The 13,504-nt window shown below is 35.6% G+C and overlaps 1 protein-coding gene across 1 annotated transcript in view; it reads left to right on the forward strand.

Annotated features, from left to right (window-relative positions):
• Positions 1-5,402: 5,402 nt before the first annotated feature.
• Positions 5,403-13,504, forward strand: part of LOC306848996 (plexin A3-like) — a 172,712-nt gene continuing 164,610 nt past the window's right edge. The window contains exon 1 of the mRNA XM_079383806.1: positions 5,403-5,541. The gene's annotated coding sequence lies outside the window, so the exon portion shown is untranslated. The remainder of the gene's footprint in view (positions 5,542-13,504) is intronic.

A 13,504-nucleotide genomic window follows, 5' to 3' on the forward strand; every position in this document is an offset into this window, starting at 1 on the left:
CCATGATAATTACAGTTTTCAGTTACTTTTCATTTATATTCACCATCACAAAAGTTGTTCTGTCAAAAAGTATTAAGATCTTCATTTTTAATTGTGTTTGAACAAAAAAAGAAAGAAAAAAAAGTCTGTAGTGCTCACCAAGACTACATTTATTTGAACAGTAAAGAAAAAGAAAATCGTTATATTGTGAAATATTATTATAATTTAAAATAAGTGTTTTCTATTTGAATATATTTTAAAATGTGATTTATTTCTGTGATGCAAAGCTGGATTTTGAGCATCATTACTCCAGTCTTCAGTGTCACATATGGTCCTTCAGAAATCATTCTAATATGTATATTTGGTGATCAATTCATCACAAGAATTAGCCAAACTTGGTTCTAATGTTAAAGAAATAAAGAGCATCATAGTCATAGTGGCGTCCAAGATGTTTTCAGCGCTGAAAATAGCTCACATTAATTAAAACTTCAAAACAAGAACATAAAACACAACAGTAATTGGTGCTAAACATTAGGAATCCTTCTCAAGGTTAATAAAGTTTAGGCCCATAAACAGACTAATACTGTACATGTGGCATCATCTCATGAATATGCTTTACTACGACCTTCAGATGAGACGCCACATGACCTCTGCAAAACATTTTACTGGCAAAATCAAATAACTCGAGAGTCGTAATAAATCATGATTCACTGGGACTGCATGACATGATAAAAAGGAGCAGATATCGCATTTGATGAAAAGGTTGTTTTATTCCCCCTGATAGCACATGGTGTAGCATGAAATGACAGGTTATTGCTTAAATTATATTTTTCGGCTGAGCTAAGCAGTCTTCTTTAAGATTACTAACTAGTTGCATTAACTAAAGAGAGCATCATTAAAAGGTGTTTAAGTGTAAAAATGCATTTGTTTGATGTGGTCGCTTTGATTATTTGATTTGATCGCTTTGGATAAAAGTGTCGGCTAAGTGCATAAATGATGTTCAGTATAGTTCTAAACACTAGGTGCTAAATCAGTGTTAAATGCAAATAATAAAATATAATCATATGTAGCCAGGATGGCAAAATAAACAGGGTTATTTAAAGGAATGGTTCACCTAAAAATTAATCCACTCACCCTCAGGCCATCCAAGATGTAGATGAGTTTGTTTCTTCCTCTTGGAAACAGATTAGGAGGAATGTAGCATTACATCACACACAACTGGATCCTCTGCAGTGAATGGGTGCCGTCAGAATGAGAGTCTAAACAGCTGATAAAAACATCACAATAATCCACAAGTGATCTACATTACTCCATAATCCATTATAACACTTTCTCCAGTGAAAAAGTCTCCTGTTCTCCAAAATCCATTCATGTATTTTGGACTGTTCTTGTAAACAGTACTTTATCTGTGCATTTTTCTCACCTGATTCAGATTAGATTATTTTTTCACTGGAGAAAGCAATATCCTTAAAGCAATGGCTTGAAAAACAAGCAGCTTTTTACTTCACAAGATGTTAATTGATGGACTGGATTGGACTCGCATTCTGACGGCACCCATTCACTGCAGAGGATCCATTGGTGAGCAAGTGATTCAATGCTACATTTCTCCAAATCTGTTCTGGTGAAGAAACAAACCCATCTACATATTGAATGGCCAGAGAGTGAGTCATTTTTCGGCAAAATGAATTTTTTGGTATTTCTTTAACCTCATAAAGGGAGGAATATGCTTTTTTGTAGTTGTATCACAAGCTTTGTGTCAACTCAAACTTTGCAGTGTTTTGTTTGTCATTTGTTAGTTGCAAGTCAAATTAAGCCAATGCCAACATAAACAGATTGCGTGACATGTTCTCAAACTTGAAAACTGTAACATTAATACACTTCAGAGTTTGATTTCAGTGGGTACTTTTGTATGACAAACACTAAGCAAAACCAGTCACAACTGAAGATGATTGAACTTGGGAACCTGAATCACATAATTTTACATTTCAGAGATTGATTTTAAGCATATTTTATTACTTTTTTTGTATGACAGACACTTCTTTTTTGTTAGCAAAACTAGTCACAACTGAAGGTGACTGAACATGGGAACTTAAATCACAAGATTAATACATTTCAGAGTTTGATTGTAAGCACATCTTGTGTACTTTTCCATGAAAACCAGTCGTAACTCAACATGATTGAACTTTGGAATCTGAATCACATCAGTGACGCTCTTAGTAGATAAAAACTTGTTTATAAAACTGATTTCACAATGAAACCAACGGTCCTCCGTACAAACGCACCCATGCAATATCGTCCTTTAGGAATGAGCATTGAATTTCCAGTTTTTTGGGATGTGACAGTGTTTAGCTCTGATGAGGTTTATGTTTGCAAGGACAAACCACACTCTTTCATCAGCCCCGGAAGTTTCCTCCCACATTTTCCTGCATTTTCCAACCCGTCTTGTTGGCCCGCTGCATGTGCACAGCGGCACCGAGCAGCACCATCCTCCAAAACCCCGATGTGGTTGAAGAACCAACGACTACGGCTGCTGGGCTCAAGTGGCTTCAATTACAGATGCTCACAATTACAGAGGAAAAGAACAGGGTTGGTCAGAACGTGCCAAGCACAAACACTGCCTGGATCACAGGGGGAGAGCAGGGAAGTCAAACGTTACCATCCCACCCAACCGCTCTCGGGTTATTTTGGGATCTCGGTAGTTTCAGCATTTAGATACTAACTGGATTTTTAGTCGCTGTACTTATTGGTGAGTATTAGGGGCAGTCGTGGCCTAATGGATAGAGAGTTGGGCTTGTAACCCAAAGGTCGTGGGTTCGAGTCTCAGGTCCGGCAGGGATTGTAGGTGGGGGGAGTGAATGTCCAGCCCTCTCTCAATACCACGAGCAAGACACCGAACCCCCAACTGCTCCCCGGGCGCTGCAGCATAAATGACTGCCCACTGCTCCGGGTGTGTGTTCACGGTGTGTGTGTGTTCACTGCTGTGTGTATGCACTTTGGATGGGTTAAATGCAGAGCACAAATTCCGAGTATGGGTCACCATACTTGGCCACATGTCACTGTCACTGGATTAGAACTTCGTCTTCGCATCTGAGATTTGAAACTTATTTTTCTGGGAACTGCTTGAAATTTCCCCCTCTGGAGTCAGAGGTTGTAAAACGCATATTAGTGAAGTCATTCTGAAGACTATTAGCTCTTACAATTGAAATGCCATAGGCATGGATGAGGCGATCACATCCCAAAATGAGGCGATTTTTGGTGTTTGTTTACCGTGGAGTGTCATTTTCCCTAAACAGCCATTTACTGGGCCACATGTCTTGAATAACTGAATTGCATGGCTTTTTGTTCACAGATTACATCAAACTTCATTAAAAGCAAACAGCGAAGGACAGATCTCCTGCCTGCGCAAGCAAGTCAAAAAATAACACTCAGAACCACTGCTGAAAAAAACAATAGAACCCTGCCCAAAACACAATAGAAAATGTAATGGATTTAATGGTTATAATGGGAATTGTATTGGTTTTAATGGAAACTATAATGGTGTCTACTGGTATATAATGGATTCTATTGGTGGGATGTTAAATCCTATTGGAAAAATGCCCAAAACACACTACAAAAAGGAATTTTGTAATGGTTTTACTGGAAAAAGCTAATGGTTTATAATGGTATTTTAATGGAAACCATTGGAATTTCTGTGATGGTTTCTATTGGGCTTCTATTGTTGTTTTTTTTAGCAGGGATAAGACACCCAGAATGCATTTGCTTATAGTGAATCTATTCTGACCTCTGCCACGTGACCTCTATGAAACATTTTACTTGCAGAATCAAAGAGTTGTAGAAGATCAAAGAGCAAATCTGACGCTTGAACACTTTTGACCTGGTTAGGAGCTCCCAGAAGAATGTTTTAATGCTCAGATGATGCTTTATTATAGCTCAGGAGGCTTGTTGGAGATCTCTGTTACGCTTCATTGAGGTATCAGCTTTTGTCTCAGAAGCTCTTGAAACATTTTCACATTGAAACAACACATTTTCGCACAGCTCAGATCATTTGGCTTCAGGATCATATCGTTCATTGTTGAACTTTTGATCGCAGACTGGCAAATCTAAGCACAGTTTGAGACACTGTTAAGCTCTTTTGAAACTCTGGAGGACACTTGTGAGATTACAGAGGTCTTTTTCGCATAAGAAACAACTGAGATGCAGAAGACTTGAGCAGAAGTCTCAATTTGCTCTCTGTTTAATCTTGCTGCTGTCAGAAGAAACAATTCAAATATTAAATAACTATTTTAAGTTGTTATTATGTTAATTAAAAACTAAACATATTTTTTATATATTTAAAAATATACAAAATATCTGAAACATATTTAAATAAATATATTTTCTGCCAATATAGTTTGCCCATTTGTTTTGTATATTTTTGAAAAAATTTGTTGAAAATAATAATAATAATAATAGTAATATATATATATATATATATATATATATATATATATACACACGCACACATACGAAGTTAAAACGAAATATATTTTTAATTTCAAAAATGCATTTGACTGAACTCAACTGCTTACAACATATATTTAGCATATATTTAAAATATATTTGGGCCAGAAAAAATTCCATATGGGTACAAAAATAAAATATATTGCTACATGTAATGCGACATTAAAAAGAGGGACCTTTTCATTCTAGATTGAATTCGATTAGTTAAAATTTTGCATATGCTGGTAAGTGTGACATTAATCAATAGTTTTGATTCGTTTTCCCATAAGAGAATTAATATGCATAAAAATATTTGGCAAACTTTTGGTAGAACGCTAGCATATAGATGACTCTAAAACTAACAAACATAGATTCAAAACCACAAAAGTCCAAATTTGATTTCATAAGAACAGAACTGGGAAGTGAAATGAATCTTTTCAGGGTGGTATCTTCTTTTTTGGGTGATATATTCATATTTGTTGACTGGAAGATGAAATGATTAGTTTGTATTTATTAGCCAAAGATGCAACCAATTTCTCATCTCCCAGAATCATGACCTTAATTGTTGTAATCCAGACATATCCGTCTGTTTTTACAGTCTACTCAACATCTGGGTTGCTAGAGAATCCTAGATGAAGGGCGGGATGATGCCATTCATTATGACAGGGATGATTGACAACAACACTGTAAAAACATTTACGCGATTCTTAAATTATGATCAGACATTCCTCTCTTTCTTCAGATTAAATTAAAATAAAATGCAATCTTTCTGTGACTCAGTTATTCTAAATCCCTTCAAAACACATACGATTTACATACGAGTCTAGCCTCTCCCCTACCGTCCGAATGGTACGCTCCATTTTAAAGCGATAGCTGCGACTCCACGCTTCTGAAGTAAAGCGCGACGCTTTCTTGAGGTACGGACTGGAGAATACCATGCCATCGACGCGTTGAGCGCATTTACGGCTTCATACGGGCGTTTGCACTAGAAAATAAAGCTATATCTCCGAATCCGCCTGCGATACGCACAGAGAGGCTCTACAAAACCCAACTGTGGATGTAACTGTTGCACTTTGAACACAGGTACGAGTGATACACAAACATTCGCGCGAACGATTCATTCTGATGCATGGCTTTATTGTAGCGAAATCGTGAATGCATGATCCGGAGATGTAACGCGTGCTTCTTTTACCACAAAAAACAACGCGATCTCTTAAATGAGAGGATAGATGGTTAAACTACTGTGTGGAAATGATCCTGATGGATGTGGTCAATAAAGCCAGCAAGAACAAAGGAGGCATTTAAAGCAGTGTTTAGCTAAAAGAGGTAAAAAAAAAATCCGTGCATTTGTGTTGTGCATTAAGAAATGCATTGAAATGACTTGACTGTTTTTTTTAGTAGCTAATACACAATGAATAATTATTCCAGTCTTGTCTGTTGGTGGTTGTGCATGGATCTAACACATGCATATTGACATTTCAGATGGAAAGTTGCTTTGGATAAACAGTACAGACCACAATCAGGGGTCGTAATTAAAGAAAAAAAGCTTTGTTTTAGTTAATTAACCGGCAGAATGAATAGATACTAGGCAAAAGGTGATATCGTGCACTCAATCTGTTTGGCTGTCACATCTGTAACAGTCACATGACTAAAATATTGTTTTCCTCTAGGCAAATGACCCAAATGGTGTTCCTCCCATTAAAGCCTAAACTAAAATCAAATGTATTGCTTAAATTTGCCCATTGATTTCGTTTATTTCCTTGCATGGCTAATTGATGGGTTGGGATCCCCGCTATAAGATGCAATTGATGGGTTTGTACCAAATCTGATCATTCAAATCCTTGGGTGCCACTTTGATCCATGTCTGGGTGGAGAGGAGAGGGGCTGTGGCTGTCAGCAGTAGCCGGATCAGGGATGCTCTCACCCGGGCTGAGATTAGCACGAGCTCCGCTGGAGGATCCTCGGTGCTGTGGAGGAGGGAACCGAGCAAAACGCGTAACCGACACATAACCGAAAACAATCTCTATATCGGAACATATGCTTTGGGGAAATAATATTTGCTCTGCATGTGGAAATGAAAATAATATAAGCGCGTGATCTAAAGCTATATATTAAAATAATACATATGATTTGTATGGAGTTTAAGTTGTAACATTATAAATAATAATAATATCAATATTATTATCCATTTTTATTTTATTAAATATTATTATAAAATTTTATAAATGTATTTGTACATTTAATTTAGATTTTATATACAGGCTATATATATATATATATATATATATTTGTGTATGTATACATACTGTCTAGCTAACTATTCGTCTATCTGTTCATCTCTCTCTCTCTCTCTCTCTCTCTCTCTCTCTCTATATATATATATATACAGTATTTTTTAATAGATGGATATATGTATAATCACTCAATGTTTATGTATTTCCAGTAGTTTTGCATTTTCTTTTGTAATGTGATTTATTTGGAGACTGAACAATAATAGAGATTCCATATAGATTCGATGTGTTTTGCTCGATTGGCTTCTATGTGAAATTAAATTTTCTTTAGGATAGATGAAACTGCAGTGTAGCGAACCTAAATGGATTGATTTGGGCTGGAAATACCTCCATAAATAAATTCAATCAGTGCATTAACTGACAAATTGGCCACTGATGTAAAAATAGAAAGTTGTTTGTAAGCGGAGAGACAACTGTCTGCTGTTATGGCTCTACTACATAGAACCGATAAGCATCACAAGTTACCTGGCGTTTCTGGTCACGTACATGTGTAGATGAATTATAGGCCACATGTTTCACCCCCAGGACTGAAACAAACGCCCAATGAATTCAAAGCAAGGCTGCTCAATGTGTTTCAGCCATAAGTATAGTGTTTTTTTTTTCTTGCTGCATTATTAGATGATGTTGCATTGATGAGATCAGTGCTGGTTTATGAATAACCCGTCCTCGTCAATGGAAGCACAGTTCTGCTGACCTTGTGCCGGCTGTGATCATCTCTATATCAACGCAGCCGCCGTCGCCCTCTGCCCTCTTTCATCAGGGCACATGCTATTTAGTTGTCTGTTTGATTACCGCCGGCCGAGCACCTGAGGATAAATCTCAACTGTAAATTTGCTCTCTGATTCGCTCGCCTCAGAGCAAGGCTACTGTCCTGCGTACTCCGGCCTTGTGATGTCAGCAAGCGGCTCTGTATATCCTTGAGTGTGAAATAAAACGGCAGCGTTGTGCTTTCGTCCTGTGAGTAAGCCGTGAGTACAACTGCCATGTGGAGACACGGCTGGTGCTAATCACTGAACAATAGCTCAAACTCTCTCGCTCTCTCTCTCTCTCTCTCTCTCTCTCTCTCTCTCTCTCTCTCTCTCTCTCTCTGCCTCCTGCCTTCGCAATGGTTTATGCTGGTGGATTTGTCTTGTTATATTGGATTAAGGTTTAATGTTTAGTTCGAAATACTAAAGATGGCGTAAACGTCTTGTTGTTTGATTAGTAGTGTGTGGAGGTCTTATGAGCTTGTGGTGATCACAGTAATAACTAAATTATCATGGTGAGTTTAATATGAGGATTCAGATGCCACTGTTTGTAGTGTTGCTGTGATTTAAGTAGGAATTTACTTCTAAATATTAATAATTTATCTCTGATTCAATTTATATTCCTATTGTTTTGTGTTGGGTGACTGGTCACTGATTCAGATTTTGCTATTGTAAAAATGATATAGGCCTAGTCAAACGTCATGGAAACATGTTTTTCTATTACTTGAACTCATCAAAAAGCAATTTCAACTCCATTTTTTTAAGTTATATGAGATTCAAAAGTCAATAAAATAAAATAAATCACAAATTTAAGCCAGCAACTGAAGTTAAGTTTTTCAATTTAATTAGATAGAAAGTGCCTAGTCAGACTAGACGTCATATTTAATATTTTGTGAATGAAAACAAGGCTGACACTTGTCGTTTAAATGGGTTTTAATGTTGTGTACCTGAATTGACACTTCAGCTGACAAATATTAAAAAACGTCTTTAACATTTGTGTTAAATTATTAGATGTCAAAGACTATTAAACAGATTGCACATTTATCCATCGCAATCTCTTTTTTTCCATTCAAAATGTAATATTTCCTACCCTTAATAATATCTGTAACTTTTTATATTTATGATTTGCTCCTGGCAGATTTGCTCCTGGCAGACTATTAAAAAGTCAAATGAGTGACATGAGTTATATTTAGGGACCATAATATCGTAGAAATTTGAGGTTGGCCTCTTTTGACTTTGGTTAATAAGTTAGTAAATCTAGTTCTAGTTCAGGGCTCGCAAAATTTCTAAATCCCTGGTAGCCCTTCGGGCAGGTACTCTTCAGATTCTGGTAGCCCGAAAATTAATTTAACTAGCTCAAATTAAATAAAGACCATAAATGTCAATCAAAAACATTTTCAATACACAAATATCAAGGAAAGAGTTTTATTTGACTATTTACAAGGTATCTGCAGAATTCTTAAAAATCTATTTAAGGCAATTTGAAAAATTATTTCTTATACCATTTAATGTATTTAAAACTGTCTAAGGCCTTAAAAACGCTTTAATTTAGTTGTATCAAATTTAAGGACCCGCCTCTAATTTTTTTTTTTTCTCTATTGGGCGGACATTCGGGCATTCTTTATACCAGACCTGTACAGCGCACACAAATAAAGTGTGTAACTTTTAAATTTAATGTGCTATTTATATTTGATTTGACCCTTGATGTAACCAAATGATGTACATTTTAGGTTACCTGAGAAAACATTTTTACTGCAGTTCAAAAGTTTGGATCATTAAAGTTTTTTAAAGAAGTTTCTTATGCTCATCAAGGCTGTATCTATTTGATAAAAAATACTGAATATTATTTCACAAAATAATATTGTGAAATATTATTGCAATTTAAAATAAATGTTTTCTATTTTAATATACTTTAAAATGTAATTAATTCCTGTGAAGCAAAGTGTCACGTGATTCTTTAGAAATCATTCTAATATGCTGATTTTTAATCAATGTTGGAAACATTTGTACTGCTTTTTTATTTTATTTTTTTATGCTGTATTTTTTTGGGACCTGTGATATTAAAAAAAAAAAAAAAAAAGTGAAAAAGAACAGTGTTTAGCCAAAATAGAGATTTTGTGTTACAATATAAATATTAAAACGTTTGATACTTTTAAAAAGTTTAAAGAAAGTTAAATACAATTTATTCAGCAAGAATGTGTTAAATGGATAAAATTGATACTTAAGACTTCTATTGTTAGAAAATATTTCTATTTTGAATAAATGCTGTTCTTTTAAACTTTTTATTAATCAAAGAATCAAAGAAAAAAGTAACACGGGTTCCAACAAAATATGAAGCAGCACAACAGTTTCAACATTGATAATAAATCAGCATATTACAATGATTTCTGAAGGATCATGGGACACTGAAGGCTGGAGGAATGATGCTGAAAATCCAGCTTTAATCACAGAAATAAATGCTATTTTAAAGTATAGGTATTAAAATAGGAAACCATTATTAGAAATTGCAATATCACAGTTTTTTCTGTATTTTTGAAATGAATACAGCCTTGATGAGCAAGAGACTATAATATATTTAATATTTAATACAATTATAATATAGCCCTAACATAATATATTATCAAAACAAACTATTTAAACTAATAGAATAGAATACAAACTTAAGCAAAACTTAAGCTGAGATCTGTAAGTTAAATATATAAAAAAAGTGAGCATATGAATTCTTCTATAGCTGTCTAAACATCATTATGAAGTACAGTTTGTACAATACTCTTGTGTGTGACTGTACATGTTTCAGAGTTTTGTTACCCATCCTCCGTTATTTCCAGCACTTAATCAAGCCACTCTTCTTTAATACATGAGGACGTTTTATTTCACGTCATTGCGTTTGCGTTGTCTCTCGTGTTGAGCGCACTTCAACCATTGAAGTATTGAGTTTCTACAGCGACTCATTTGGTGCACATCGTTCTCTTTCTATGAAACCTGTAAACCGTGACATCAGCTCTATAGCGATTTGCCCGATCATTGCTATTCTTTCACTTTTACTGGATTCCCAACTAATTTTTGTGTGCGCGAGGCACATTATTACACCGCGTGGGAGCCCTGTATTTAAGGTAGCCCGTCGGGCAGGGCAGTGATATATTTTGGTAGCCCGACTGGAAAACACAATAGCCCCGGGACGTCGGGCTAGCGATTTTGCGAGCCCTGTAGTTACTTTTGACTGTAGTTACTTACCCTGTAGTTACTTTTGCACTTTTATCATATCATTAGTGCTACTATAAAATGTTTTAGTGATTATTGGAATAGTTTCTGTGTAATAATTTCTGTGAGCAATTTCTGAGTGAAATTTATTTCTACATCAAATTTATTTCAGTGTGTGTTTGCTATGTTTTGTTTCCACATAGACAATCATTTCATGAGTGAAAGAGAGAACATAAACACAATTTTTGACCCCGGCCTCCAACAGGATGAGAAACTAAAACCACAAAAAGAGGAAATAATCGGACACGTGGAGGTTCCTCAGCCACCTTCTGTGACCCGGAGAGCTCATAATGCTCAGGGTTGTGACCCTCCGAAGAAAAGTGCACTATATATGTGAAGCTGAATTATTTTGGGGATTGAATGTATGGAGGTTCTGGCCCTTTGTTGACTCAATATTGTGGGCAGTCGAGGACAGAGCCACGGCAGCGTCTTGCCAACAGATACAGCATATGATATTGGCCTCGAGCTCTCTCAGTTATATCAAATGACTTGGGGTTTTATTTTACTTTGCTCTTTTTTCATTTGATACAATATTTTTGTAGAGAGAAAAAGGCATGGGAAGAATGTTTGAACAGTTCGCATTAGTATAAAGCCATTTCCGACAATGGTTTTGTTTTATATTTGGGTTGTCAATCAATTAAAACCCCTAATTGAGCTAATTACACGATAAGCCAGTTAATTTGTCAAATGAAATCACAATTAATCACATATATCAATATTTGCTGAGAAAAGTCCTTCTGAAGATCATTGAAAGACATTGCTACTTTGGCAGATGAAAGCATTGAACAGACAAGGTCAAAGTGGATTTAGAAATCAATATATTGATTATTTCTATAGCATTGCACATTAATCTATCAGAGATTGATTAATGTTTGTAATTAAGTCTGAGTTGGATTTAGGAGATTTAGTCACTTCTATGCTGTTTTTAATTGGTCTGCATGTGTCAGATTTTAGTGTCATGCATCATGAGTGCTTTTTGCCATAGTTGTTAATATTTTAGCGTTATTTAAATATATAATTTAATATGAAATTATTATCATTTTAGAAAATCTTATATAATATCTTATTTTATTATATGTTGCTATATTACATAAAACTATTAAATCTAATATTTATTTTATATAAATAAATATGTATTTAATAATAACAGTTTATGTAATAATAATGATTATTTTTATTAAACTTAAATTACTTATTGTTTAATTTTTCAGCTTTACAGATCATACAGTTGTATACATTTGCATTTTACCATTTGTGCTCGGGGTGTTATTTTACATAGAAAATGGAGACGGAAGAATAACGGATTTATATTTATGCATTTCTGATTCAGCAAACACCCCTGATTACCACAGGCACGATGATTGAAGCGGATGAGGCAGCAGCATTATGAAGTTTATTTGAGGTGTTTATGCTTCTCTGTCGGCCTGATGGGTCTCAGTGTGGGTTCATCCATGTGTGATATCATGTGTCCAATCCTCTGAAAAGAACAATTTATTTATTTTTTTTCTTTCCATCGTCTTCGTTCTAATCAAGAGCTGTTGACCCTCATTACAGGAGTGGAGGATGCTGTTGTGAGTCCTTGATTAGATGGACTAGTGATCTATTTCTCTCTCTCTCTCTCTCTCTCTCTCTCTCTCTCTCTCGCTGTAATAATGTTCAGTAAATGTACCATTTTTTCCAATACATGTTTTCATGGTTGCTATTGTAATATCTATCTATCTATTAGGGCTGGGTAAAAAATATAGATTCTCCGATTTTAATCGATCTTCAGTTTAACGCAACGATATCGATTCGGGAAATCCCCGAATCGATTCTTAATGCGCGTGCTTCATGTAAGAGGATATGAATATTCACCTCTCGTCCTGAAGGTGTCACCATCTTTCGAATTGCTCCACTAAAAAAAACAACTGTGTGCACCCTATTATTAATGTAGATGTGTATTTCAGTAATAAACTTAAGTAGGAGAGTTTCAGTTACCAGCATTTATATGAAAATATGGATCCCATGTCTGCAAAACTAACATTTTAAATGAAATATTGATAGCTAATCGATATCGAATCGAATCGAAACCATAAAAATAAGAATCGAATCGCAGAATTGGTCACAATACCCAGCCCTACTATCTATCTATCTATCTATCTATCTATCTATCTATCTATCTATCTATCTATCTATCTATCTATCTATCTATCTATCTATCTATCTATCTATCTATCTATCTATCTATCTATCTATCTATCTATCTATCTATCTATCTATCTATCTATCTATCTATCTATCTCATCTTCTCTGTGTGTGTGTATTGTCTGTCAAATAGTAGAGCATGGCGCTAGCAACGTCAAGGTCATGGGTTCGATTCCCAGGGAAAGCAAGAGCTGATAAAATGTAAAAACTGTAACTTGAAAGTCGCTTTGGATAAAAGCGTCTGCTAAATGTAAATATAAGATCGAAATAAATGATTGAATGATAGAAATTAATATTTTTAAAAGTGACGTGACATACGGCCAAGTATGGTGACCCGGAATTTGTGCTCTGCAATTAACCCATCCAAAGTGCACACAAACAGCAGTGGGCAGCCATTTATGCTGCGGCGCCCGGGGAGCAGTTGGGGGTTCGGTGCCTTGCTCATGGGCACCTCAGTCATGGTATTGAGGGTGGAGAGCGCTGGACATTCACTCCCCCCACCTACAATCCCTGCCGGCTGGGGACTCAAACCCACAACCTTTGGATTACGAGTCCGACTCTCTA

The sequence above is a fragment of the Barbus barbus genome (assembly GCF_936440315.1).
Source record: "Barbus barbus genome assembly, chromosome: 29".
Lineage (NCBI taxonomy): Eukaryota > Metazoa > Chordata > Actinopteri > Cypriniformes > Cyprinidae > Barbus > Barbus barbus.